At 38.7% G+C, this 6,305-nt stretch overlaps 1 pseudogene; it reads left to right on the top strand.

Moving 5' to 3' along the window:
* The first annotated feature begins 2,388 nt into the window (after nt 1-2,388).
* LOC101561151 lies at nt 2,389-2,932 on the top strand (annotated as a pseudogene).
* Nucleotides 2,933-6,305: the final 3,373 nt, after the last annotated feature.

Raw genomic sequence — 6,305 nt, 5'->3', positions numbered from 1 at the left:
AGCCCTTGGGCAGAGTGGAGTCACAGATGGCTGGCACTGTAAAGGGGGCCAAGGAGCCTGGGAATGTTAGGTGCCATGGGATTTAGGTGTGGCATGGGAGGCATTTTCTACAGGAAGAAGGTAAAATTTTTAAATGTATTTCTAATTATTTAGGAGAAATTCAATGTACTAATGCATATTGACTTAATTAATAATAGAGGCATATTTCAATCTTCAGGGTTTTTTCCCTTTTTTTATTAGTATACGTTTGTAATACACAATAAATGTGTTTATGGTGGGGAACTGGTGCATATAATACACAAATTGACTCTTTTACTTGCCCTGCCTTCCCAACCCCTCTTTTCATGCCCCCCCATGCCTAGGTCTGCTTCCTCTTACCATGAAGTCTACCCTCTGTTCCTACAATTTGACAAGTTACCACAGGAAGGAAGTGGATGGGAACAAATGACTGATTAAACCAATGTTAAGAAAATTGGGGGTGGGAGTGAAGATAGAATAATGGAAGAGTGCTAGGTTTTAATCTTGATGTACTACAAGTTGTATTAAATATAAAAAGATCAATATTCCAATGAAACATAGTTATCAGATTGAATAATGAACCCATTCAACTAAAAGTGCTCACAAGAGCTATACTTGAAATATAAGGATATAGAAAAGATGACAATGACAATGAAAGCCTATGGAGACTGCAAAGATTAACCAGAAGAAAATGACTACAGTTATATTGATATCAGAAAAATTTAGCTCTTCAGACAGGAAGCATGAAGACAGTTAAAATATGGCTAAGCTGGGCCTGGTGGTGAATGCCTATCATTTCAGCACTCTGGGAGGTTGAAGCAGGATTGCAAGCTCAAACCCAGCCCAAGAAATTTAGCGTCATAGGGAGACCAAATCCCAAAGTGAAAAATAAAAGACTGTGAATGTAACTTAGTGTTTAAGCCCCAGTGCTGCCAAAACCAAAGCCAGAACTATAGATAAACAGGGATAATTAGAAGAGTCAATCTTTAAGAGAACATGACAATTCTAAATTTGTATGCATCCAATAACACTGCCTCTAAATATACAAAACAAATCAAAACTCAAGGAAGAAACAAGATACAATGGGGAATTGTATAGATTTTTTTTTTCTTTTTGTACTGGAAATCAAACTCAGGACCTAGTGCTTGCCAGGCAGGCACTGTGCAGCTCAGCTATATCTCCAGCTATCGTGTGGGTTTTTAGCACCCCCTCTCAATAGCTAATAGGGTCTACAGCCATAGCACCCTGGATGTTCTCAATCTCATCAATAGCTAATAGACACACAGAATTCCTAAGGATACGTGAGATGTAAGCAATGTAAGATTAACAGATTTTAATTTAAATACCATTTATAAAATTTTGCTCCCAACATCTGAAGAATGAACATTCTTCTCAAGAGTCCTATAACTGTACCAAAGTAGCCATATCCATAAATTAGGTACAAAGAAATTTGAAAAGACTGAACTCATAGAAAATGTTTTTGTACAGTAAGAGAATTAAACTAGAAATCAGTTCTAGTAAGATCCTCTAAATCCTCAAGTATTGGAAGTTAAGAAATATTTTTTAGGATCAGAGCTGATCAATCATGGTATATATATATATATATATATATATATATATATATTCATACCAATTCCCCAAAGTGAATGTAAATATTATATACCACAAACAAAAGGGGAGAAAAAGGAATTGCTTCTTAAAATCTACTGGGTCAAGGGAGACATTGTAATGAAACTCAGAAAGTATTTTGAATAAAATGCTAGCAGAAAAGTGATATAATGAAATGATGGGCCACAGGTAATTGAGTGCTTCTCATAGTCTAATGTTAAAAAAGAAAGCTGAAAAAAATATCAAAGATAAAATGACCCATATTAAAAATTAAAAACAAGATTTTCAGGTATGGTGGTACAAACATATAAGCCTAGCACTCATGAAGCTGAGGCAGGAGGATTTCAAGAAGCCAGCTTGGATGGCATAGCCTTTGTCTCAAAAAGAGGGGAAAAAAAGTTTAGAAGAACAGCAATTAAACCCAAAGAAAATAGAAGGAAGGAAATAATAAGGATTACAATAGGAACCAACAAAATTAAAAACAAATGGACTTTAAGAAACAAAGACAAAAAAAGAAGATTGAAGAGGAATGGGGCCAAGAGATGGAGGGGATGTGGCAGGGAATGAGAAGGAAGATGTGTCACATGCACGTGTGGACTCCCCAGGAGGGATGTCATCATGATGTGCCTCAAACATAGACTAAGAAAAAACAAAAATTGGGGGAAAAAAATGCCAAAGATGGCCCTGTTCTCCTTGTTCTTCAGCGCTTCCCCTCCGTGGTTCCTTATTACTTTCTGAGTCCCAGGATTTGAATTCACTGCCATGTCTTCTGAAGAAGAGAAGCTCTTCATTGGGGGCTCAATTTCAATATGGACAAGCAGGCACTGGAAGACCACTTCAGTAGCTTTGGGCCTATTTCTGAGGTGGTTGTTGTCAAGGGCCGGGAAATCAGGGATCCTGGGGTTTTGGCTTCATCGCCTTTGCCAATCCAGAGAATGCCTCAGATGCCACGAGAGTCATGAATGGAGAGTCCCCGGATGGCTGCCAGATCCGTGTGGACCATGCAGGCAAATCTGCCCGGGGCACCAGAGGAGGAGGTGCTTTTGGGGCCCATGGACGTGATTGCAGCTACTCTAGAGGTGGTGGGGACCAGGGCTATGGGAGTGGCAGGAATGACAGTCGACCTGGAGGACATGCATATGGTTACGGGCGATCCAGAGACTCCAGTGGCAGAAGCCAGGGAGGCTATGATCAAAACTCAGGAGGGAATTACAGAGACAATTATGACAACAGAGAGGCTTGTAGACATGACATACACAGGAATAACACTTCTCATACAGGGTCGTCCTTCCAAATTGCCATATAAAGATTTTTGAAGCCGCGCTGAAACTCGTTTGGTATATTTACTATTTTTTAATTGAGCTCCCAAGGTATCTTGTTAAAGACCTTTTAGAAAGCTCTGTGATATTTGAATTTCCCCCCATTTAAAGTCAAATTTCTGAGACATTTGTAGTTATGGGAGTTTTTCCTTAAAAAAGTTTTTAGTTTGGACTCTCAGGATCATTGCTTCTGGCGCACAAAAAAGTTGTGCCAGACTGATATTTTTCTTTTAAATCATGAATCTGGGGTTATTTTTCAAATATATACATATTTCTTAATCATGAGTAGAAAAATTTTTGAATGTAAATGTGAGCAGTCTGCATCAAGAATATGATTGCCTAGAGGTTTTTTTTTTAATTGAAGATCTACCATCATGAGTGTAAGAGCTTCTTGAAAATGTTTGTGAATGTCATTATTTTTAATAGTGGAAGAAAAAATATTCTTTTGTGTCTCATGTGTTTGGAATGTCCTTCAGAACTGATTTAAAAAATGAAACCTGAAAAAAACCAAAAAAACAAATGCCAAACATGGAACTGACAAAAAGAAAATCACAGTGGATCTTACAGATCTTAAAAACATAAGAGGAGACTACGTTAAGCAAAGACTTCTTATGATAATAAATTCAGACATTCAGATAACATTTGGGGAAAAAAAAATCACAACCTAAGTTAAAGTGACAAAAGACTGGGGAAAAAACCCTGAATGATTTTCTATCAATCAGATAAATTGAATCCATGACCCAAAGGATCCATGATCTTTGCCAGGAAGAAAACTCTAAGTCCATTTGGGTCATTGGTGGGTTCTACTCAACATTCAAGGGCAATAAATATTTGTCTTTCCAGGGACTATTAACAGAGCATGCCCTTCCTGACTTGCTTTCTGAGGACAGAAAAATAACCTTTATCTCCTCCCCCAAAAAGAGGTTTTTTTTTTTTTTAGTATTTTAAATAAATTATTTCCCACAATAACCAAACAAGGGGAAAATCACGTGATCCTGTCAATAAATAAAAGATTGTGCAATAAAATTCACCCCTCAGTCACAGTAAAAATTTCTAGCAAAGTAAAAATAAGTGTAAACTTTTTGGGGGGTATGGTACTTTAAAATACCTACAGAAAATAGGTGAAATATTGAGACTTCTGTCAGAAACCAAAAATAAGAAAAACATACTGGCTATCACCATTTCTATCCAATATTATACTAGTGGGTCTAGACAATGTAATAAGGAAAGAAAAGTTATTGGGATTAAAATAGAAAAGATAGTCAGCTGAGGCAGAGCTTGTCTGTAATCCCAGCACTTTAGGAGGCTGAGGCAGGAGGATAACAAATTTGAGTCCACTGTATGGCAATTTAGCAATTAAGCAAAATCTTGTCTCAAAATAAGTAAATAAAAGGTTGGATGTGGTGGCTCACACCTGTAATTCCAGTACTCAGAAGGCTGAAGCAGGAGGATCACTGCAGGTTCAAGGCCAGCGTGGGCTACAAAGTGAGTTCAAGACAGCCTGAACTGCGTGGTGAGACCCTGTCTCATAAAGAGAAAGAAAAAAAAGAAGGAAATAATCAAGCAAGTTCCTAATACTTACAAATGGCATGACTGGCTATATAGGAAAGCCACAGAATCTCAGCCAGACCACTAGAATTAATTAGTAAAATTTAGCAGGAGTATGGGGCACTAGATCAACAAATAAAAAGTAATTACATTTTTATATGTCAGCAATAGACAATTAGAAAACGGAATTTTAGAAGACCGTTGTCTGGATTAGAAATATTTTAGAAATATATTTATGTTGATTTTTTTTTTTTTTTTTTTTTGCGGAACCAAGGATTGAACTCAGGCCCTTGTGCTTGCCAAGGAAGCACTTATTCTACTGAGCCATTTCTCTGGCCCTATGTTGATTTCTTGAGACAGCATTCCAAGGTTTAGTTGAAGCTAGCCTTGAACTCACTATGTAGCCCAGGCTGCCCTTGAATTCACAATGATCCTCCTGCCTCAGCTTCTTTACTGCTGGAATTACAGAGGTACACCACCATGCCCAGCTGCACTGGAAATATAAGACTTGCCTACAATACACAAGACCCTCAGTTGGCTCTCCAGTAGTGCAAAAAAAAAAAAAAACCCACATCATGTCCAGGAGTATACAAGTAATTAGGTATAAATCTAGTGAAATATGAATGAGTCACTTATAGTACCTATTAAAACCTTTATTGAGGGGCCAGGGAGATAGCTCAGAGGCATAAGCACCTACCTGGCAAGCACAAGGTCCCGTAATCCCAGCACTCAGGAGGTTGAGACAGGAGGATCGCTAAGAGTTCGAGACCAGCCTAGGGGCTCCAAAAGTGAGCACAGGGCCAGCTCATATCGAATAGTGAGACCCTGTCTCAACAAACAAACAAAAACCCAAATAGAGTTATATTAAAAGAAAACCTAAATAAAGGGCTAAGGGTGTAGCTCAGTGGTAGAGGATGCGCCTGGTTTTCAGAGGCTCTGGGTTTAATCCCTAGTATAAATATATAAATAAACAAATAAATATATAAATAAAATATGAGTACATATTCATGTTCATGAGCTGGAAAAATTCATCTGTCAATATCGTTTCTCCCCAAATTTAATGGGACCCAAATAAAATTTCCATTGGTTTTCTAAGGAAAATGACAAGGAGATTCTAAATTTATGTAATGTGAAGTACCAAAAATAGCACAGTCTGCTTTGAAGAAGAATGAATTTGCAGGATTTGTACTAGAACTTATGAACTCATTATAATATAATAATAACATGACAATGTGATACTGGCACAAGCAGAGCGAGACCAACAGAAGAGAGTAAGAGCCTGGAAATAAATCCATGTACACATAATCATCCACTCACGAGCACAGTGACAACTGCACAGCAGAAGGGAAAGAATGGCTTTTTCAGTATGGTAAGTGGATATCCTTATGGGGAAAAAAATTCTAGACCACACCATATCAGAAGCAAAAGTCAGGGCCAGAGAGATAGCTCAGTGGACTAAAGGCTTGCTTAGACAAGTGCAGGGGCTGGGATTCGATCCTTGGTACCACATGCCCTGCGAGCTCCACCCCTGGGTGTGCTGAGCTGGCAACCGAGTCAGGGTGTGGGGGCACATGCCTGTAATCTCAGCGCTAGGGAGGCTGAAAACAGGAGGATCACTAAAAGTCCCAGCTGTGTAGTAAGAGCCTGCACAAAATAGAAAAAAAGAAGAGAAAGGGAGAGCAGGAGGAGGAGGGGGAGAGAGAGAAGGAGAAGGAGGAGGAGGAGGAAGAGGAGGAGGAGGAGGAAGAGGAGGAGGAAAAGAAGAGGAAGAGGAAGAGGAAGAAGAAGGAGGAGGAGGAGGAAGAAGAAGAA

Source organism: Octodon degus, unplaced genomic scaffold (assembly GCF_000260255.1).
Source record: "Octodon degus isolate 3935 unplaced genomic scaffold, OctDeg1.0 scaffold00083, whole genome shotgun sequence".
NCBI lineage: Eukaryota > Metazoa > Chordata > Mammalia > Rodentia > Octodontidae > Octodon > Octodon degus.
The sequence above is the reverse complement of the archived record's forward strand: the minus strand, read 5'-3'. Positions and strand labels throughout refer to the sequence as shown.